The sequence below is a fragment of the Delphinus delphis genome, chromosome 9 (genome assembly GCF_949987515.2).
Source record: "Delphinus delphis chromosome 9, mDelDel1.2, whole genome shotgun sequence".
NCBI classification, from domain to species: domain Eukaryota; kingdom Metazoa; phylum Chordata; class Mammalia; order Artiodactyla; family Delphinidae; genus Delphinus; species Delphinus delphis.
The window spans coordinates 71,459,852-71,483,882 of NC_082691.1; the positions used below are offsets into that span (position 1 = coordinate 71,459,852).

General features: G+C 36.4%; 1 long non-coding RNA gene across 1 annotated transcript in view; it reads left to right on the top strand.

Moving 5' to 3' along the window:
• Positions 1–22,992, top strand: part of LOC132430705 (uncharacterized) — a 109,415-nt gene extending 86,423 nt beyond the window's left edge. The window contains exon 3 of the long non-coding RNA XR_009520550.1: positions 22,916–22,992. This is a non-coding gene — a long non-coding RNA (uncharacterized lncRNA). The remainder of the gene's footprint in view (positions 1–22,915) is intronic.
• The last annotated feature ends 1,039 nt before the right edge of the window (positions 22,993–24,031 follow it).

Consider the following 24,031-nt stretch of genomic DNA (forward strand, 5'->3'; position numbering starts at 1 on the left):
GTAGATTTTTTGATGATGGCCACTCTGACTGGTGCGAGGTGATACCTCATTGTAGTTTTGATTTGCATTTCTCTAATGACTAGTGATGTTGAGCATCCTTTCATGTGTTTGTTGGCAGTCTGTATATCTTCTTGGGAGTAATGTCTATTTAGGTCTTCTGCCCATTTTCGGATTGGGTTGTTCGTTTTTTTGATATTGAGCTGCATGAGCTGCTTGTAAATTTTGGAGATTAATCCTTTGTCAGTTGCTTCATTTGCAAATATTTTCTCCCATTCTCAGGGTTGTCTTTTTGTCTTGTTTATGGTTTCCTTTGCTGTGCAAAAGCTTTGAAATTTCATTAGGTCCCATTTGTTAATTTTTGTTTTTATTTCCATTTCTCTAGGAGGAGGGTCAAAGAGGATCTTGCTGTGAATTATGTCATAGAGTGTTCTGCCTATGTTTTCCTCTAAGAGTTTTATAGTGTCTGGCCTTACATTTAGGTCTTTAATCCATTTTGAGTTTAGTTTTGTGTATGGTGCTAGGGAATATTCTAATTTCATTCTTTTACATGTAGCTGTCCAGTTTTCCCAGCACCACTTATTGAAGAGGATGTCTTTTCTCTATTGTATATTCTTGCCTCCTTTATCAAAGATAAGGTGACCATATGTGCGTGGGTGTATCGCTGCGCTTTCTATCCTGTTCCATTGATCTCTCTTTCTGTTTTTGTGCCAGTACCATACTGTCTTGATTACTGTAGCTTTGTAGTGTAATCTGAAGTCTGGGAGCCTGATTCCTCCAGATTCGTTTTTCTTTCTAAAGATTGCTTTGGCTATTTAGGGTCTTTTGTGTTACCATACAAATTGTGAAATTTTTTGTTCTAGTTCTGTGAAAAATGCCAGTGGTAGTTTGATAGGGACTGCATTGAATCTGTAGATTGCTTTGGGTAGTAGAGTCATTTTCACAATGTTGATTCTTTCAATCCAAGAACACGGTATATCTCTCCATCAGTGTCTTATAGTTTTCTGAGTATAGGTCTTTTACCTCCTTAAGTAGGTTTATTCCTAGATATTTTATTCTTTTTCTTGCAGTGGTAAATGTTTCCTTAATTTCTCTTTCTGATTTTTCATCTTAGTGTATAAGAATGCAAGAGATTACTGTGCATTAGCTTTGTATACTGCTACTTTACTCCAGTAGTTTTTTGGTAGCATCTTTAGGATTCTCTATGTATAATATGTCATCTGCAAACAGTGACAGCTTTACTTCTTCTTTTCTGACATGGATTCGTTTTATTTCTTTTTCTTCTCTGATTGCTGTGGCTAAAACTTCCAAAACTATGTTGAATAATAGCGGTGAGAGTGGACAGCCTTGTCTTGTTACTGATGTTAGAGGAAATGGTTTCAGGTTTTCACCATTGAGAAGGATGTTGGCTCTGGGTTTGTCATTTATGGCCTGCATTATGTTGAGGTAAGTTCTGTGTATGCCTACTTTCTGGAGGGTTTTTATCATAAACAGGTGTTGAATTTTGTCGATAGCTTTTTCTGCATCTATTGAAATGATCATATGGTTTTTCTCCTTCAATTTGTTAATATGGTGTATCACATTGTTTGATTTGCATATAGTGAAGAATCCTTGCATTCCTGGGATAAACCCGACTTGATAATGGTGTATGATCCTTTTAATGTGCTGTTGGATTCTGTTTGCTAGTATTTTGTTGAGGATTTTTGCATCTATGTTCATCAGTGCTATTGGCCTGTAGTTCTCTTTGTTTGTGACATCTTTGTCTGGTATTGGTATCAGGGTGATGGTGGCCTCATAGAATGAGTTTGGGAGTGTTCCTCCCTCTGCTATATTTTGGAAGAGTTTGAGAAGCATAGGTGTTAGCTCTTCTCTAAATGTTTTATAGATTTCGCCTTTGAAGCCATCGGGTTCTGAGCTTTTGTTTGTTGGAAGATTTTTCATCACAGTCTCAACTTCAGTGCTTGTGATTGGTCTGTTTATATTTTCTATTTCTTCCTGGTTCAGTCTTGTCAGGTTGTGATTTTCTAAGAATTTGTCCATTTCTTCCAGGTTGTCCATTTTGTTGGCATGTAGTTGCTTGTAGTAATCTCTCATGATCCTTTGAATTTCTGCAGTGTCAGTTGTTACTTCTCCTTTTTCATTTGTAATTCTGTTGATTTGAGCCTTCTCTTTTTCTTGATGAGTCTGGCTAATGGCTTATCAATTTTGTTTATCTTCTCAAAGAACCAGCTTTTAGTTTTATTGATCTTTGCTATTGTTGCCTTCATTTCTGTTTCATTTATTTCTGATCTGATCTTTGTGATTTCCGTCCTGCTAACTTTGGGTGTTTTTTTTTTTTTGGTCTTCTTTCTCTAATTGCTTTAGGTGTAAGGTTACGTTATTTATTCGAGATGTTTCTTATTTCTTGAGGTTGGATTGTATTGCTATAAACTTCCCTCTTAGAACTGCTTTTGCTGCATCCCATAGATTTTGGGTCATCGTGTTTTCATTGTCATTTGTTCCTTGGTATTTTTTGATTTCCTCTTTGATTTGTTCAGTGATCTCTTGGTTATTAAATAGTGTACTGTTTAGCCTCCATTTGTTTGTATTTGTTACAGATTTTTTTCTGTAACTGATATCTAGTCTCATAGAATTGTGGTCAGAAAAGATACTTGATACGATTTCAGTTTTCTTAAATTTACCAAGGCTAGATTTGTGACCCAAGATATGATCTATCCTGGAGAATGTTCTGTGAGCACTTGAGAAGAAAGTGTTTTCTGTTGCTTTTGGTTGGAATGTCCTGTAAATGTCAATTAAGTGTGTCTTGTTTAATGTATCATTTAAAGCTTGTGTTTCCTTATTTATTTTCATTTTGGATGATCTTTCCATTGGTGAAAGTGGGGTGTTAAAGTCCCCTACTATGAATGTGTTACTGTCGATTTCCCCTTTTATGGCTGTTACTATTTGCCTTATGTATTGTGGTGCTCCTATGTTGGGTGCATAAATATTTACAATTGTTATATGTTCTTCTTGGATTGATCCCTTGATCATTATGTAGTGTCCTTCTTTATCTCTTGTAATAGTCTTTTTTTTTCTCTTTTTTTTTGCGGTACGCGGGCCTCTCACTGTTGTAGCCTCTCCTGTTATAGAGCACAGGCTCTGGACGTGCAGGCTCAGCGGCCATGGCTCATGGGCCTAGCCGCTCCGCGGCATGTGGGATCTTCCCTGACTGGGGCACGAACCCGTGTCACCTGCAACAGCAGGTAGACTCCCAACCACTGCACCACTAGGGACGCCCTCTTGTAATTGTCTTTATTTTCAAGTCTCTTTTTTCTGATATGAGAATTGCTACTCCAGCTTTCTTTTGATTTCCATTTGCATGGAATATCTTTTTCCATCCCCTCCCTTTTGGTCTGTGTGTGTCCCTAGGTCTGAATGGGTCTCTTGTAGACAGCTTATATATGGGTATTGTTTTTGTATCCATTCAGCCAGTGTATGTCTTTTGTTTGGAGCCTTTAATCCATTTACATTTAAGGTAATTATCGATATGTATGTTCCTATTACCATTTTCTTAATTGTTCTGGGATTGTTTGTAGGTCTTTTCCTTCTCTTATGTTTCCTGCCTAGAGAAGTTCCTTTAGCATTTGTTGTAAAGGTCATTTGGTGGTGCTGTATTCTCTTAGCTTTTGCTTGTTTGTAAAGGTTTTAATTTCTCCGTTGAATCTGAATGAGATCCTTGCTGGGAGAGTAATCTTGGCTGTAAGTTTTTCCCTTTCATCTCTTTAAATATGTCCTGCCACTCCCTTCTGGCATGCAGTTTCTGCTGAAAGATCAGCTGTTAACCTTATGGGGATTCCCTTGTGTGTTATTTGTTGTTTTTCCCTTGCTGCTTTCAATATTTTTTTCCTTGTATTTAATTTTTGATAGTTTGATTAATATGTGTTTTGGTGTGTTTTTCCTTGTATTTATCCTGTATGAAACTCTCTGTGCTTCCTGGACTTGATTGACTATTTCCTTTCCCACATTAGGGATATTTTGAAGCATAACCTCTATAAATATTTTCTAAGTCCCTTTCTTTTCCTTTTCTTCTTCTGGGACCCCTATAATTCAAATGTTGGTGTGTTTAATGTTGTCCCAGAGGTCTCTAAGACTGTCCTGAATTCTTTTCATTCTTTTTTTAATTCTGCTCTGCAGTAGTTATTTGCACTATTTTATCTTCCAGGTCACTTATCTGTTCGCTACCTCAGTTATTCTGCTATTGATTCCTTTTAGAGAATTTTTTTTTTTTTTTTTTTTTTTTTTTTTGCGGAACGCGGGCCTCTCACTCTTGTGGCCTCCCCCGCCGTGGAGCACAGGCTCCGGACCCGCAGGCCCAGCAGCCATGGCCCACGGGCCCAGCCACTCTGCGGCATTGGGATCTTCCTGGACCCGGGCACGAACCCATGTCCCCTGCATCGGCAGGAAGATTCCCAACCACTGCGCCACCAGGGAAGCCCCTTTTAGAGAATTTTTAATTTCATTCATTGTGTTGTTTGTCATTGTTTGTTTGCTCTTTAGTTCTTCTAGGTCCTTGTTAAACGTTTCTTGTATTTTTTCCATTCTATTTCCAAGATTTTAGATCATCTTTACTATCATTACTCTGAATCCTTTTTCAGGTAGACTGCCTGTTTCCTCTTCATTTGTTTGGTCTGGTCGGTTTTTACCTTGCTCCTTCATGTGCTGTGTGTTTCTCTGTCTTCTCATTTTGCTTAAGTTACTGTGTTTGGGGTTTCCTTTTCACAGACTGCAGGTTCGTAGTTCCCGTTGTTTTTGGTGTCTGCTTCCAGTGGGTAAGGTTAGTTCATTGGGTTGTGTAGGCTTCCTGGTAGAGGGGACTAGTGCCTGTGTTCTGGTGGATGATGCTGGATCTTGTCTTTTTGTTGGGCAGGTCCACGTCCATTGGTGTGTTTTGGGGTGTCTGTGACCTTTTCATGATTTTAGGCAGCCTCTCTTCTAATGGGTGGGGTTGTGTTCCTGTCTTGCTAGTTGTTTGGTATGGGGTGTCCAGCACTGGAGCTTGCTGGTTGTTGAGTGTAGCTGGATCTTAGCATTGAGATGGAGATCTCTGGGAGAACTTTCACCATTTGATATTATGTGGAGTCAGGAGCTCTTTGGTGGACCAATGTCCTGAACTCGGCTCTCATTCCTCAGAGGCACAGGACTGACACTCGGCCGGAGTACTAAGACCCTGACAGACACACGGCTCAGAAGAAAAGGGTGAAAAAAAGAAAGAAAGAAAGAAAGAGAGAGAAAGGAAGAAAGAAAAAATAAATTAAATAAAAGTTATTTGAAGAAATTATTAAAAATAAAAAGAATTTAAAAGTAATAAAAAAAAAGGTAGGTGAGAGCAAGCAAACCAAAAAGCAAATCCACCAATGATAACATGCTCTAAAAACTATACTTAAAAAAAAAAGGACAGACAGAACCCTAGGAGGAATGGTAAAAGCAAAGCTATAGACAAAATCACACAAAGATGCATACACATATACACTCACAAAAAAGAAAAAAATATATATATTATATTTAATAAAAAGAAGAGAAAGAGAGCAACCAAATCAATAAACAAATCTACCAATGATAGTAAACTCTAAATACTAAACTAAGATAAACATAAAACCAGAAACTAATTAGATGTAGAAAGCAAATCTTAGGTCCACAGTTGCTCCCAAAGTCCACCACCTCAATTTTGGTATGATTTGTTGTCTGTTCAGGTACTCCACAGATGCAGGGTACATCAAATTGATTGTGGAGATTTAATCTGCTGCTCCTGAGGCTGCTGGGAGAAATTTCCTTTTCTCTTCTTTGTTTGCACAGTTCCTGGGGTTCAGCTTTGGATTGGCCCTGCCTCTGCATGTAGGTCGCCTGAGGGCGTCTGTTCCCTTTTGAGAAGTCTGAGGTCTTCTGCCAGCATTCAGTAGGTGTTCTGTAGGAGTTGTTCCACATGTAGATGTACTTCTGATGTATTTGTGGGGAGGAAGGTGATCTCCACGTCTTACTCCTCTGCCATCTTGAAGGTCTCCCTGTTTGGGCTTTTGATAAAAGGATTGAATCTCTTTTTTTGGAGTCAAAATGAAAGGGGGCTTGATAAATAGTTTTTAAAAAGGGGATTCGTTCTGTTACAGTTTTAATACTGTTATCAGTAATATGCATTGTGACCTTCCTTGACAGATCACATATGATCCAATAATTTCTTAGCATTAATGTATGCTCAGTTTTCACTTGGAATCTGTACTTGGACATAATAGCAGCAGTTGCCTTGGGAAAATATGCTTCAGTTTCTGTGTGTCATTCTCTTCATCTCAAGTTCAATCTTTTAAAGAGCTGAGCTGTATCCCTTGTTTCCTTTGTATTTTCCTCTCACTCGAGTACTGTGCTGTGTACCCAGCAGGTACTTCAAAGACATTGTTAGGCTGACTCTCACAGTCATCATCTTCATTAAGTTTTACATGAAAGAACATCTTGATGATAAGGTAGGGTGGAGTGTAGGGGTGGTGGTGGGCAGAAGTACCAGCCCTCTGGAGACTAGGAACAGTATTCAAAAGACCTTGATGAGCAAGAAACAAATATAAGGCCATTCACTAGTACACTCAAAGAAAAAAAACCACATTGTACAAATGTAAAATGAGTAATGAGGAGCTAGATCCAAATACCTCAGAGAAACATCTAAAAGTCATAATGAATTACAAAAGTCTCCATGAGTCAGCAACATGGTGCTTTTAAAAACAGAGCATTTTCCCCAGGATGTGTTAAAAAGGAGTATAGTCTGCAACATTTAGGCTTGAAGTCTATCTCATATTAAATGGCATAATTACATGAGATAACTTGGAAGATATGTTGTGAGCTAAAGAAGTAAAACTCAATTTATATTTTAATTTTGTTAGCCTTCCTTGAAAGATTCCTGAAAATATGGTGCCCATTAAGTCCCTTTATAAATAATGGTAGCATTCATCCACAAGCTAAGATCTCAGGTTCTCAAGTAAATATTAGTTACAGTGCAGATGAAGTATCCACTGTGTTTTTAACCATAATGAAGTGACAGTCACCATACTGGGGAGACATTCCCATGCGAAGAAGAGTGACTTTTTCCTGTCTTTGTAATACCTCTGGTAGTATTAAGAACAGTATTCGCATACTGTCAACCTGTATGCAGCTCTGGTGCTGAATATTCATTTGAGTTCAGTTATGCATGCTATGGGATTTCAAAAATTTGTAACAATTAAAAAAATTCACATATCTGTTTTGGAAAATTTATGTTGAATATTAAAGATGAAATAAAATGATTCTTTCTCTGCCATTAACTCATTAAAACTATTGTCTAACATGTTTAAGAATTTTAAATAAATTATGTAACTGGAAAAAATTAAAGCAAGCACAGAGTTTTACCATAGTTTATAAGCAGTGTGTAAAAGGGCTCACTTTGTCATCAAATGGGTTTCATTAATGGGGAATGTACATATCAAGTAAATTCTAAAGCTGAAGAGTAGAAATTCCCTGTTTTATACAGGCCAGCCAAAACAGAAAATTTAAAGAGGTTTTAGATAGTATAGTTGATACACTGATAAGAAATATCAGCTCAGCTTTGTACTTCATAAAAAAGAATACACATTTTCAAATTGTACCTCTGTGAAAACAAGCCATCATGCTGGGAGAAGCCCAACAAGGCCAAAGAGAGACCCACATCAAGAGGTATTCAGTCCAGCCACCCTAATTTGCCAGTCATGGGAAAGGAGTAAGCCATCTTGAAAGAGGATCTTCCAACAGCCAGTTGAGCTGCCTACGGCATGTTAGGTTTTCTGGAAGCAAACACTGAGATGGAGCTGATGATATAAATGATTAGTAGACTTCAACACTTGTGTAAGGAGGGGCAACAGCAGAACTGGGCAGAGGAAAAATCTAAGCTTCAGTGAAGGTCTGACAAAGCCTTTGCCAACCAGTTGTGAAGATCTACCGTGAGTTTTGCTCATCAGATTTGTTCCTGGTCAATCTGAGATGGCTGGACCTTCATATTGCTGCCTTGTGCAGTTATCAGATGTGAGCTGTTCTGTAAAGGATGTGACCTCAGGTGAAGCAGCTCTCTGTAGCTGAGGCCAGGCACTGAAGGAGCTGATCATCCCCCGCCCCACCCTGTAGCTGGACAGCAAGTCCTTCTTTGAAAAGAGGATCTTGGTAGTGCTTCTCCCTGCTGCCGCACTGCCCTACTTGGAGCAGAGATGAGTTGCCCTGGTGTAGTTTATTATACAGAAATATTAACTGTAATACATCAAGAAAATTTGGGGGAAATTAAGTTATAAAATGAAAAACAAACAGCAAAGTCTTTTACTTAATTTAGGTATTTATTTGATGTCCATATGGGTAAGAATTGTTTAGGTATTTACTTATATGGTCTCTGTATATAATGGAAGGAATCAAAAGGCGAAAACATCAAGGGATAAAAAACTCTTTAATGTCAAACTGTCATAAAATGAAAGTTTGAACAATAAATGGGACAATATTTGTAACAAAAAATAGGGAAAGGATTTCTATCTCTTAATATATACTTTCAAATAAAAATATATGAGATTTTTAGTACAGAAACAAGACGTGAGAAAAGATATATGTACAGATAATGAACATATGAAAAATGTTCAATCTCATGAATAAAGAAATGTAAATTAAAACTATAAAAATACCATTTTAACTTATGAAATAAACAATATTAAAAGAAAGTGGTGCATAGCACAGGGAGATCAGCTTGGTGTTTTGTGACCACCTGGAGGGGTGGGATAGGGAGGGTTGGAGGGAGGTACAAGAGGAGGGGATATGGGGATATATGTATACATATAACTGATTCACTTTGTTTTTGTGTTAGCAGAAACTAACACAACATTGTAAAGCAATTTTACTCCAATGAAGATGTTAAAAAAAAAAAGAAAGTGGTACTTATTGCTTATGCTGATGGATAAGGTCATTCACATAAATCCTGGTGGGAGAAGAACTCCTTAAGACTCTTGTAGAAAGCATTTTGGCAATATGCATTAAAAGTCATAGAACCATACATTCTCTCTCACCCAGCAATTAAATTTCCAAAACCCTGCCTTGGAGAAATGTTTCAATATTTATGTATTAAAATATTCATCCCAGCCTTTTATGTTTATTAGTAACCAAATGGGATAGTTATAGTAATTTGTTGGGATAGAACATTATATGGCCGTTAAGCATGCTATTTGGTAAAAAATTTTTATAGTGAGACAAACTGTTTATTATGTTCAAAAAATTCATAAAATCTATATATAATAAAAATTCAACTCTGAAGCATGTTTATACGTGTTTGAAAATGTGGCAGTGTGTCTATCGTTGCTTCTACGGCTAGGAAGATTCTCAAGTGGTGTTGATTTCTATGCAGTTGGACAGGGGAAAGATTTTCATGTCAAGCTGCCTGACACCTTAATACAAGGCATTCATGTCATCACTGTCTGGCACTTAAAAGTATCCAGGTTCTGTCAGACATCGAGTGGTTCCCAGGCCATGATTAGCAAGCGGTTCACCCTCAAGTACATCCAAGTGCTGAGCTCTGTCCTCTCACCCTTTGATTCTTGTAGCCTTTCCTCTATTGGACTTCCTTTCTCTCTCTAGCTTCTCTAGGTCCAGTTACCACTGCTTCTTCTTACTCATCTTATCCAATCACAGTTTTCTCCCACGAATTGGATTCAGCCAGGGTTAGAGTGATGTTTAAATCTTTGTTTCTGCTCTAGTGAGAGCATCAGTTGCTACTGAGTAGTGACAGAGCAGAAGATATGGAAATATACATCTACATGATTTGGGCTAATAATTGTTTTGTCTTGATATATCCATATTATTGTCGTACGACTTGTGCTGGCCAAAGGAGACTAGATGAATTGAAAATCTGCTTGAAATCTTATAGTTGCTACTTGAAATCCTATAGTCTGAGAACTTTTGGAAAGTGTATTATATTTAGGTTTTAACATGGTTCTTATTCAGGGAATTTACAAGACTTTTAGAGAGCATTGAAGTCACACTGAAGATTTGTCATCTGAGGTGTAGAGGAATTTCTCAGTTACATCATGAGATCTCTGTGCTCAGTTTTTCCTCTAATCTGTTTCATGGCAGAAGCAGGCAGTGCCATAGTCTATTACACAACTGATAAGTAGTAGTCTTCTCTTATTCAGAAATTTCTCTGTTCTTGGCTCAGACTTTCTTTGTGAGGAAAATAGATACTGTGTGTGTGGGTTTTCAAGGCTATTTTAGGGGAATTTAGTGACTGTACCAACCTTTTAAGCAACCTCTCTGTTCTTACTTCTTTTCCAGTAGAGGAGAAAAATCAACAGAAGCTGTGTTCACATCAAAGAAAGCATTTCTGCCTGTGACAATGTGTCTGAGACACAAAGCATTGACCTTGAAGCGCTAGTCTATTCATTTGTGGATGTTTTAATCACTGAGTCCTTTTAACAGCTTGGCTGTTTCTCCCTGGTATATAACCCAGTGGTTCACCCTTGCTCTTATTTTCTATGTCTATCTTTATTACTCATCAAGAAAAAGGAAGCTCTAGACTTCCACTTCTAAGGGTATTTCCTCAGTCTTACAAAAACATGGAAGCAATGGAGCAAAATTTGAGAATAAAATAAACTATCAAACCATGCAAAATATTTGTGAAAATACATTCATAGACACAAAGAACTAGAGCCTTGCATATATAATATGGTGAAGATAGTTCTCAGTTCCTATTAAAATCCCTGCCACTTTTTGTAAATAATCTGTGCTCATCAATTAACTTCTTCTGAGCAGCTGGGATAAGTTTATGAAATTGTCTAATATGGGCCTTTAAGAAAACAGTTATATAAATATCCCTACCAGCAGTGTATATTCCCTAAAGTCACTAAACTTTAAATATACAATCATCACTTAAGCTGGAGAAAAAAACCAAATGACCATCATAGGAGCCAAAGTAAAAAAAGTTGGATTTCCTCTTTGCACCAGTCAATAAAAGTTATAATGGAATAATAACTTTAAAACCTTCAAAGAAAAAAGAGTGTTCTAATTAAGATCTTCAGCTGTGCCATCATTCATAGGTGAAGTCTGCTGAAACACATCCTCTGACTTACAACCATTCGGAATACTTACTACACAAATATCTTTTTTGTTGATATTACCAAAGGAAATTTATCTGCAACTACAGAAAAAAAATTAAATGGAGGTGAGGTAGATGAGTATGTGGAGAAGGAGAAAGATAAGGAAGTTGCTTGAAAATTATGATTAAAAAAGAAAAGAACCATCCAGTTTTAGAGATAATATGATAATAAAAGATGTGTGTGTGTGTGTGTGTATGATGAGTTGATGTTTGCTGAAATGACCATAGTAAAGGAAGTGTATTATTTCTAATTCACTTATCTGTGAAAACAAAAGCAGAACATAAAAGATAAAAAACTTATTTACTATGGAAGTACTGAACCTCTGTACAAAGTAATAAATTTGAAGTAGGGAAAGTTTCAGAAAGGGAAAAAGGCCCCAATTTTTACAAAACTTGAAGGAAATTTTAAAAAATATGTGCTTGATTATGTGGTTATGAATTAATATTTATAGAATGAGTAATGTCTGTTAAATTTGCTATATTAATCTCAATGTTATAAAAACCTTCAATTCATTCTAAAACATAAAAAGAGAGAAAGTGATCCATATTTCAAAACCATGTCAGAAAAATGGCAACATATTCAAAAAGAAAAACTTGAAGGAAAATAGCGTATCTTGGAGCTATTATTAAAATTATGAACACTACCCTACATAAAACTATTGAAAATGTTTGAGTAATATTGGGTAAATTATGTAAATAACTGTCATGTGGAATATAATATCATGTTAGGATAGTGGCACTAATACTATCATTACTATTAAGTTATTTTAATATTATTTTATTCTTTTTAATATTCCTACAGTTCCTTATCCTGAAAGATCAATTGCTTTTATAATCATATACTTGAAATAAAATGTCTTTGAATAAAATGCAGGGCTCTTCAAAAATTTTGCAAAGAAAACATTTATTTTTGTTTGTAAACAATTTTAATTATCCTGTATTATTTTTAATATCTAATAAGCTAACCATTTATACAAAAACATCACATATACAGTTATTTTAATGAATCTATGTTTTTGGTCCATGATAGAATAGAATTTTGGTTCAGATAATTATCAAATACTCAAAAAAATGACTCTTAAAAAATATTCTTTAATAACCTTGTATGTTTTCCTCATTTGAAGCTATTGCAACATCACTGGAATAATCTGACTCATCTTCAGGCTGTTTCAGTGTATGTTATATTTCCCAGGATTAATAGTCTTAGTGTACATTTACTAGAGCAGAAATGGAAAGTGCCATTAAACAGAGCTCATGAGACTTATTTTTATTGAAGTCTCCCTGAGGACAGGGAACATTCCTATTTAAGGTTGTTCATGCTATTGCTACCACAGCCCCAGTAAGTCAAAGAACAGTGAAGTAGCCCTGCAGTCAGGGGTGCACCATATTAAGGAGAGGCAGCAGGATTGGTCAGTGATGTGATGTGTCTATCCAATTAGCAGCATTGATAAGTATGGTCCTAGTAGTGGGATCCAAAGATCTATTGAGGAATTGTGCTATTGCCTGGACTCAGTTTTTGATAGAATACATTTTCTTTGAAAGGAGACATTTTTTCCCCAGTGATATAATTGTTTTCAAATGATAAAGTTCTAAATTAGGAAGAAAATATGGGTAGTGAGTAGCACTCATATTGTTCAGTCATGATCAATTACCCTATGTCCCTGGCACAGTCAATGGTTCTTTAAACACAGAATAAACATTGAGGTCACTGGAACTCTGCTGATGCCATGCAGAACTCAGAGTGATCCATCTTGGACTCTCAGTGAACCTTCAGATCCAAAAACAATGTGAAAATAGAGTGTAGATAAAGTTGATAAAATACCATTAATTCATTTAACCCTTTTGATAACCCTGTGAGGTATGTAAAGAAGCATGGCTTGAGAAGTAGAACCTGAAGATCCTTTGCTCCGCCTCCTAAAATAGACTCCATTAAGGCTGGCTGAGGTACTTATGTTCCCTGCAAAAAGTAGTCTTATCTGAAATATACTTGCTACTCCTGCTAGAAAAAGTTACCCTGTTTCCTAACAATACAACAAAATATTATAGGCATGAGTGTTGTGGGCATGCCAGCTCCCTTATTCCCAGGTCTCTAAAATACAACTTTTAATCTACAAATTTTGGGGATAAAATTTAGATGCATCTAACCCTTAGATGCTATGGGTTAGAAATTTATTCCTAGATGAGTATTTATCTCAATCAAATTCTCTTTTATCAAAAGTATTTATAGCTCTTATAGAGTTCAATATGTAATGATTCTGTTATTAGAATTATAAATTAATACTTCTTACATCAGCACAGGCATCACACTTGGATGTAGCAAGCTATATGAGTCTGATAGTTTTAATCTCAAGCCATAACTTTTTACCATAGAATATATTTATAAATATGGCATGTGTGGACATACACACACACAGGCACACAGACACAGCACATATATGTATGTATGTATATATATATATATATGTATATGTACATGTATAGCTGTATATCACTTGGTCAATAAATATTCTTTGAGAACCTATCACATGGTAGGCACTGGTGATAAAGAAGATCCCTGTCCTGAGGTTGCTGACATTCCAGTAGGGAGAGACAGACAATAATAATGTCAAAAACAAACAAGGTAGTTTCAGGTACTGATAGGTGTTCTAGAGAGGACAAACATGGTGATATCAAGAGTGACTGTTGCAGTGTGGGGGTGTTACTGCTGGTGGGGAGCCAGTGAATACTTTTCTGAGGAAGTAGAAGGAGGTCTGAGCTGGGATCTCTGTGGAGAGAAAACAATGGTCATCCAAGTCTGGGGAAGAGGGTTCACAAGAACTAGCAAGTGCATAGGCACAGAGATGGGAAAGAAAATCCAGTATTTCTGGAGATTTATATTAAAAAATTGGAGAGCAATGAGGTTGGGGAGCAGTGAAGCTGAGGAAGTAGGCAGGGGCCAGATTTTATGAAGCCTTATAAGGCAACGGATAGAGTTTAGACTCTAATAAGTGTATTGGGAAGCCATTGGAGTGTTGTAAGCAGGTGAAAAATATGAACTTACTTCTCCTTTAGAAAGGTAATTCTGAAAAAATTCCTTCTACCCTTTGTACCTCACATTCACTAGTTTGTAAGGCCTGCTAATTTTATCTCTGTCATAGCCCTTTCATCTACCTACTCTTCTCCATTCCTACTGTCACTACTTTAATTCAGGTTTTCGTTTTCTTCAGCTATTACTATCACCTACTAACTTGCCTCCCTGCCTCCAGTCTTTTTCCTTTTTGATCCATTCTAATTTCTGCCATTAGAGGTCTTTTATTTAAAAACTCATCAGCCTCTCAATGTTTCCAGAGTTAGGTCCAGAATCCCTATGTAGAAGGGTTTCAGAAAGAAGTCCTGTGTTTGTACCCAGACGTCTGGCAGGGTGGACCTAGCATTGTTAAATTTATTTGAGGAACCAAGTTTCTCAAAGGAAAAAACTAATTTTTAAAAACAATTTCAGCTCACTGGCTTGGTCCAAAGATAAGGGGTCAAAATTGGAGCAAAAGACTTATTTTTGAACGTAGTTAGGCATGCCACACCAGTTTCCCTAAGCCCAGTCCCATGGACTGAAGCAAAATGTCCAGGGAGAGTTAGATGTAACAAACAGAGATTCTTTAAGAGAAAATGAAGAACACAATGTAGCAATAGTTTGTGTCCTCATAAAAGGTATACCATGAGCTACTCCCTTATTTAGAAAACCCATGAATCCCAAAGACAAATACTAGTAACAAAAGTGAGGTTACTAAGCACTCTAGAAAGATTAGACAGTGGGGTCCTCACACTGTTTAATGAAGAAAACCATCAGCATCCATTGGAATGATTGTAACAGTTTAGGTTTTAGCTTTACAACATACAAGCTTTATTCAAATTTGGACTAATCTTGTACAACTCAATGAGTTATTCAGGGCACTATTTGGCCTTTAGTGGAAATCATCACAGACAGGCTTGTATAGATAAGTGGGTGATATCAGTGGAGAACACATTGTGCTGCGGGTTTATATTACAGCAATTAATCCAGCATCTGGGAGGAACACAGACTTAGGCCTTAACATCATCTCTCCATCAGAATCATTCCTCATTTAGCTCATTTGGCAAGCCTTGCTACTGCCTGAAAATAAAGGATCACAGATGAAAGTTGCCACATCCTGTTGAGAATGGGCAATTATCCTTTATTTGGTTTCCAACTTTCCTTGTAAACATGCCAACAGATAAAGTGTTGGTTTGAATATAGTGCCATTAGAATTAACTTTTTCTCACCACATGAGTGAGGCATGTCCTCAGGTCTCATTTCCTGGAGATGGCTGTGTTCCTACCAGGCATTACTTTTCAGTGTCTATGTCTGTATGACAATGAGTAATCATTCTAAAAGGGAATAAAGTGGTCAAGTCAGTGGACCAATGGCCTATCTTTGTGATCACGCCATACCGACCACTTGTTTTTAGGTAAAAAAAAATAAAGATAGTTTTAATGTTTTCCCTTGGAATATTGGGTCCAAGTATGGCAAGATGGGAACTGCTTCCTCAGGCTTTGTCCTGCAAGGGCCTGTGCTTATTCCCAATTCTTGTCCCACAAAGGATTGCTGATGCATGATTGCAATGGGCTTGCAGTCATGCAGGTGATATAGTCACCTATTATTTGGGGGAATAGTTCTTACAGGGGAATTCAGGGTAAAGAACACAAGATTTTGAATCACAGCCTAACTCTTGAACACGAGATTTTGAATCACAGCCTAACCAGTTTTATATATCTTTGAAATTACATTTATTTTTATTGTGGTAAAAAACACATAATATGAAATTTATCACTTTAAATATTTTCAAGTGTACAGTTCAGTAGTGTTAAGTACATCACACTGTTGTGAAACAAATCTCCAGAACTTTTTCAAATCTGAAACTCTATATCCATTACACAGCAACTTTCCATTTCCTTCTCCTTTCAGCCCCTAGTAATCACCATTCTGCTTCCCGTATCTATAAACTTGACTATCTTAGATACTTCATATAAGTGGAATCATGTAGTATTTAGCTTCTTTTGACTGCCTTTATTCCATTTAGCATAATTTCCTCAAGGTTCATCCACATTGTAGCATATGACAGGATTTCCCTCCTTTTCAAGGCTGAATAATATGTGTACACCACATTTTGTTTATCCATTTATCCACGGAGGTTACACTTTGTTATTTGAAAAATGGGAAATAACAAGTCATTTTTAGCTCAAAGAGTCACTGTCATCTTCTAGTGTAAACTTTGAAGCAGTACGTGTTTGTTACTGTTATATTGGAAAGTTATGTTATAGTAGAAAGCATGGTAAAAGATTCATGAAATCTGGGTTCTAATCTTGACTCTGCTACCACTTTTCTAAATATATCAGCAGTCTACATGCTCTGGGGCTGCAAGGTACTCATCTGTAAAATCATTTCTATTAACTACTCAACAGGATTTTTGAGAGGTGAAGGAGGCAGATTCATTTCTCAGAGATCTCTCAGTAATTTTTGGTGCCAGGTGCTCAGCTGTTAGTTCTGGATGTGGCCTTTTTTATCATTCAGGAGGGACAAGCTTGTACCAGAGCCTCAGCCTCCTGATCGATGAAAATGATTGAAGCTAATCCAGAGCAATGAAGTCACTGAACTTTAAAACCACCAATTAAAAAAAAAATTTATTGATAAACATAGACATTTTGTGTCCTACTCCAGTGTTATTGTAACATTTTAAAAGATGCTATGTGACAAAAAACAAAGTACTTTAGTTATAGAATGTGCTTTTTTCAAAACTGTATGTTCCAATCACTCCCTCCTTTTCCTCTTGAGAGTCTAATAACAACACTGTCCAGCACATACCCTCAAAATATCTTGTAGAATTGAAATAGAAAAGTTTTAAGGCACAATTTAGAATTCTGTGGCTTGTATTTTTGAACTTAGGTAGTTTTCCATTGCCTTGGTTCTTGCATTTGCAAGTTCTTTCTGTGCCAAATGTGTTGCTGGCCTTGTCACTAATGACTTCTGGCAGTGTAACTCTTATCAAAATGACAGACTTAACAGTAGATGGAGAGAGAGATCTATATTTTGAAGGACACTGGATACTAGATACATAATATTAATAAACATTACATTCATTTTTGTCTAAATTGGGTAAAATAAAGCAGTAGTAACATGTTTGAAAAGTGCCAGTCTAAGAAATGTGCTGCCTGTCTAAACATTGAGCAGTAGGAGGCAAGGACTAAGAAGATACAGAAGTTTGCTGAATCCTCGTTCTCCTCTGTTCTAGTGTGCCACTTAATCACCTTGTCACCAGGTTAAGTGTAAGCTTTGTGTTGGAGATGGAGTGGGCAAAGTGCATCAAGGGAGTGTGAAGTAGGAAACCTGTCAGAATAGAAGGAGTTTTCTGATTACAGTTAGAATTTTATTAGCTTGATTATCAACATCTCAGGTTAAATTAAATTCAGTTAGATAAACACTGATTCTCAAAGGTAATGTTTAAGATCTAGCTATCTTAGAATAACTTGTTAATTACATATTTATACCATTTAAATTTAATACTGAAAACTTTTTTAATAAAAGCCTAAACAATTAACAATATATGAAGTATGAATTATGTCTTATTGTGAATATCTAAATGTTTAGTCATCAAGAATCTTAAAAATAATGTCATATATAGTTTTTTACATATTACAAATTAAGACCGTCTATCCTGTTGATAAGCAATTATTTACATTTTGGGGTATTATTAATTGGACATGAAGCTATTAAAAACACACTTTGATAAGTATGTTGATGAAATGGAATGAAAGCCAGAACAAAGAACTTTAAAGAGATATTTTAGACAAGTCTTTTTATTGTATCTACCATAACCACTATCCTAAGTGAACATGATAGCCAGTGCTATTCAATTATAAGTGATGATTTAAAAAAACAAACAACCCAATCCAAAAATGGGTAGAAGACCTAAATAGACATTTCTCCAAAGAAGATATACACATTGCCAACAAACATGAAAGGATGCTCAACATCACTAATCATTAGAGAAATGCAAATCAAGACTACAATGAGGTATCACCTCATACCTGTCAGACTGGCGATCATCAAAAAACCTACAAACAATAAATGCTGGAGAGGGTGTGGAGAAAAGGGAGCCCTCTTGCACTGTTGGTGGGAGGTTATTTCTTTAGAAATAAATATTAAATAATACCAGTTTGAGGGAGTGTCAAATTATTGGTCAGCTCTGAAGATGAACATGTTCTAGTCTGTTTGCAAGGACTTTTTATGGAAATCATGTGGTTTTGTCTATGCATGGGAAGAAGGCTGATCAGGCAGTTACAAAGAAACATAGATGAAGGAGTGATTAATTGTACCTGGTAGTAAGGATGTTTATTCAGGAATCCTCTATATAAAGCACAGTGCTTGAGATGAGCTTTGAATTCTGACTTGGTGTTCACTGGGCAAAGGGGATATGTCCATCACAGAGGATGCAGTGTGAGTGCAAGGCACAGCATGTTGAGCAGTGTGGTTTGTCTGGGGAACTGGCAAGATTTCAGTGTGTACACAGAGATGAGGCCGGGTCAGAGATCGAGGAGACCTTAAATGCTTGCTGAATGATCAGAGGTGGAAGAAAGAGAAAATGGGATCAAAGATAAGGCTAACGTTTCAAATCATATTCATTTTTCCTTGAGAACATTTTTGATTGCTATGTACATAGGTACTACAATGTTTTTGATCAAAATCTTGTAAAAGTATTTACAAACAGGAAATCTCCTTGTCATCATACATTAGAAAAAAAAGGTTTTGTAACAATGATAATAATCCTGTTAAATAAAATATCTTCCTGAAACAAAAACACAAATCAATTTTAAAATAAGGAGTAAACCTCATTTAACCTTGTGACTTTTATGCAGTGTTAGAGATGCTGTCTAAAGTGTGGCAATTAACAAATCCTGCTCTAATCCAGGGAATGTAAAATCAATCTTTAAGCCTATTAATGCTTTATTCAAGTGTGTGGTGGGGGGGCACGGAGAAAGGTTTTAGAAATATTAAGAAGGACATATCAGGCAGATACAACATGCATGATCTGCACAGGGTTATAAACTTAATTGTATATAAAAGCAATCATTATTTGGCTGGTTAAATTATAAATGAAGTATGTAAACAACTGAATTTATTTAGAATTTTTTATACAAATAGACACCCATGATATGAAGTTGTAAAATAGAGCAGAGTGCATTATAACATTGTTTTTTCTTCATTGATGATATCAGATGTAGCAAGGGTTTATCGCTCCCCCATTTCCTGGTTAAGGTGGTACAAAATTCACCACCACTCCATAAATACACTTAGAATGTCCTCAACTGTTTCTGCAAGACAAGCTAGTGTCTCATGAGTGTTCCTGAATAGGTCCTCTCAGTCACTACATGTTTCTTCCTCTTTTGGCCTTTGTTTCTTTTGGAGATGTTACCAAGAGGGTTCATCAAGGTGTGTTTCCCTCTCCTTGCTTCTCAGATTGTCTCCTATGGCTCCCTGTTAATAACCACTGTGCTGAAATCTCACTGGACTGAACTTGTTGTTTTAAAGAGGAGAAGATACCTCCAAACACACACACATCTATGTGCCAAATCCTGTAAAGAAGGTTGCAAATATATGTCAGTTGTATTCCCTGAAACTTACTTCGATCATGCATAAACCATTATTTCAGCATCTGCTTGAGCATCTCTCTTCTTTGGGCTTAAACAGGAGTTCATACAAACTGGCCTGGAAGCTATCAGTCAACACAGGGATTGTTTTTTATGCTAAATCTTTTCTTTTCATTGAACTGTAGTTTAGAATTAACAAATAATTATTTGATTTTAAACTTTTAAATAATCCTATTAGGTAGGTAGGACAGGTATTATTATCACCATTTTATAGACCAGAAACCTGAAACTTGGAAAGCTGCATTTACTCAGCAAGTAAGTTGTAGAGGTGAAACTCAAATCCTGGTTATCTGAGTTCAGATCCAGTGTACTGTGGTCAACTGTCTCCACAAAGATGGAGATATGTCATCCTTTAATGCTTGCTGACTAATCACAGAATGTCATTCCACCCTTAACTGAAAGTAGATTCCCCTCATAGGAACCTCATCAGAGCCATGATTCCTCTCCCCAGAAAAATCGTATTAGTGGGCAACCCCATGCACAGACACACACTTCACATCCTTTTGTAAGTAGTTACAAGGGTTTTAAGGATGTTGTGAACCACAAAGCCACATTTAGAGAGATGTCTCCCCTGTAGATGCTGATCCTGTCCTCCAAGGCTGGTTTTATAGAAGAAGCTTTACCATGTATATTTTGGTGCTAGTGCTATTTTTTCTTTTGTTTTCAAAATTCTTTATCCAAGGCATATGTCTTCATTTAAAAATAGGTAAACATGCATACAAGTGATTGGGTCTACATGGCAAAAAAGAAATTTAAATACTCAAGAGTTCTGTTTTCCTGGAAGTTGTCGTAACACATTATGGTTTCTTATCATGTTTACAGTATTGAATTGAACTGTTAAATAATACCTATATATTTGAATTTAATTTTTTGTTTATATATATACATATATATATATACACACACACATACATATTTAATTACTTCTTCAAATTACTTAGAGCAGATTTGAACAAAAGCTTCTTGAGCAAACACTTAACTAAATATTTTTAATATCTTAAGTATGTCTGCATGACCCTTTTGGTCAATTGAGTGGTTGACTGACTAGTATCTGATCAATATCAGTAATGTATGTGAACACTGTCAAGGATGGTAGCGGAGGCAGGGGCTCAGACTCAGTGGTTCCCAACCTTGGTTGCACTTCTAAATCACCTGGGGGACCTTTAAAAAAATGCTTTAGACTGTGGCTCCAATTCCAGGGATTTTGATTTAACTGTATGGTGCATGGCCTGAGCAATAGGATTTTTTAAAAGTTTTCAAGTGATTTCAGTTTGTACCTAAGGTTAACAATCACTGCCCTAATGTATTTGTTTCCCCTCAAAATGGGACAATTGTCAGAAAGCACAGGAGAGAGTATATTAATTATAATCTATCAAGCCAGGATAAACTGATATTATTTTGAGGAGAGGAGCTGAATTTAACTGGAGTATAGTAGACCAAAGTGATAAATTCAGCCCACTTTTTTATAAATCAGTCTTTATTTTTCCCTATTAAAAGTCACACAGAACATATAAAATCTGAATCTATAAACTGATGACATAGTCAATGTAATTAGCCTTTCCACTGTGCCTAAAGAATCATAATCCATGATTGTGTTTCATCAGAACCATGGAATGTAGTATCTGTAAGTCTCACCTGAGCTGTGATGCATTTATTTTTAACATACTGCAAAATATCATGTATACCCGGTTACATTTGTGAATCATAGTTTAATAAACCCTATCAAAAGTTTTATTGAAAAACCTTCAAGGCTGATTTCCTGTCATCAGAGGAACTTTCAGTTTTTTTGTCCCATATCTAGAGTGGTTTAGGGAGTTGGAATACTAGTGAAGGGGAAGGAAAGAAAGAGCTTTAGAGGAGCCCAGGGAATATGGGGCCAGCTTAATAATTTTAACTCATATTTATAATGGTGTCTTTCCTGGAAACTTATTCCTCCTGTACCATCATTTCAAGAAATGTAATATAAACAATTGAAGATGTGCAGTTACCTGAGGAGCAAGAAGAGTAGAGTTAGAAGGATGATTTCAGGGCTGACTCCTGATTACCTTGTGCCTCTCTCTACTCCTGCATTCAGCCTATGCAATAACTAGCAGAACTCTACCTGAAAGGACTGGGAGCAAAGAGCAATCTCTGGAAAAGCTTTAGCTTTTAAATGTAGATGATTAGATAAAAAATGGAGTGAATGGGAAAAAATGCAAATACATCTGCATCATTTTTCATATGCCTCCATTCTTTTTTCCTTCCTCCTCCATACTCTCTCATAATGCTAGTTTAGCAATGCAGTCTTTTTCTTAAAGTATAGTGTTCTATTTAATGATGGGCAACAGATACCCCTCCCTCCCCTAAATGATGGTATAAATCCAGGTTTACAAAACTGATAAAAATGATTAAAAGAGAAAATATCAAAGACTATAAAATCATCAGATTAATAATAATGGAAATGTGTCAACATCCTGCTCGAAATGTTAATACCTATGTCTTTTTATTCTATGTACAATTCAAAACAAATATCTTAAAAATGAGAATAGTAAAGGGCACTTCAGCAATGTAGGAAAGTTCTAGTTGCTCCCTGTCCTCATTAATCCTTGGTGCTGTCTTATTTTCATTTTAGTCATTCTGATATGTGGGTAGTAGTATCTCACAGTAGATTTAATTTGAATTCCTCTAGTGAATAAAGAAGTTGATTACTTTTTCATATATTTTTTGGCCTTTGGGATATCCCTTTTTAAACAAGGTATTAAAGTCTGTTACCCACTTTATTATTGGGTTGTCTGTCTTTTTCTTATTAATTTGTAGAATTTCTTTATATATTCTTAGTACAAGCCTTTTGTCAGTTTCATGCGTTGAGAATATTATCTTCCACAATGTGGCTTGTCTTTTTATTCCATTGATGATATCTTTTGAAAGTTTGGATCACCCCACCACTTAGGCCAACAGAGGCAATATCTGAGGGTGGGGGGTTATTTACGGTGGATACTGGAGAAAGGAGAGCATGCACGCCAGTAGGACCCTGAGATTAACCGTGTGACAGAGATGTGGTTCATCCCACTGACCTTCCTTTTTTGGATTTCTCCTCAGGAAGAAAAGCCTGTGAACATGGCACGAGTGGTGGACTGTGGCAGCCATGAGATGTGCCTCGCAGACCTCTAACTGCAGGGAGTGTGAGTAATGATGTTAAACACCTTTTCTTGTTTATCGGCCATTTATAAATCTTATTTTGTATAGTGTCTGTTCAGTTCTTTTGCTCACTTAAAATTTTGGTGTCTTTTTGTCTTATTGACGTACACTAGTTTTTTACACATTCTAAATATGAATTCTTTGTTAGATAAATGTGTAGAGACTATTTTTCTCTTAGTCTGTGGCTTGTTCTTAATGGTATTTTTTGGATGATTTTCATTTTAAAGAAGTCCAATTTAACTTTTTTCTTTTATGGTTAGTACTTTTTGCATCCTGCCCAATGAATTATAATCCATCCTAAGTTCTTTTTTTTAACACCTTTATTGGAGTATAATTGCTTTACAATGGTGTGTTAGTTTCTGCTGTATAACAAAGTGAATCAGTTATACATATACATAAGTTCCCATATCTCTTCCCTCTTCCATCTCCCTCCCTCCCACTCTCCCTATCCCACCCCTCTAGGTGGTCATAAAGCACCAAGCTGATCTCCCTGTGCTATGTGGTGCTTCCCACTAGCTATCTATTTTACATTTGGTAGTGTATAAATGTCCATGCCACTCTCTCACTTTGTCACAGCTTACCCTTCCCCCTCCCCATATCCTCAAGTCCATTCTCTAGTAGGTCTGTGTCTTTATTCCCGTCTTGCCCCTAGGTTCTTCATGACCTTTTTTTTTTCCTTAGATTCCATATATATGTGTTAGCATACTGTATTTGTTTTTCTCTTTCTGACTTACTTCACTCTGTATGACAGATTCTAGGTCTATCCACCTCACTACAAATAACTCAATTTCGTTTCTAAGTTCTTGAAAATATTCTGTTAAAGCCTTTAGATTTTAGCCTGCACATTAAAGCTATGATGCATCACAATTACTTTTATACATAACGTTAGGTAGGTGTGAAGGTTCTCTCTGATATGTAGATGTTTCATAATAATTTATTGAAAAAAACCCCTCTACCCGCCCCACACTTTCCCATTGAATTGTATTGGTCAAAAACTATTGATCATGTGTGTGTGGT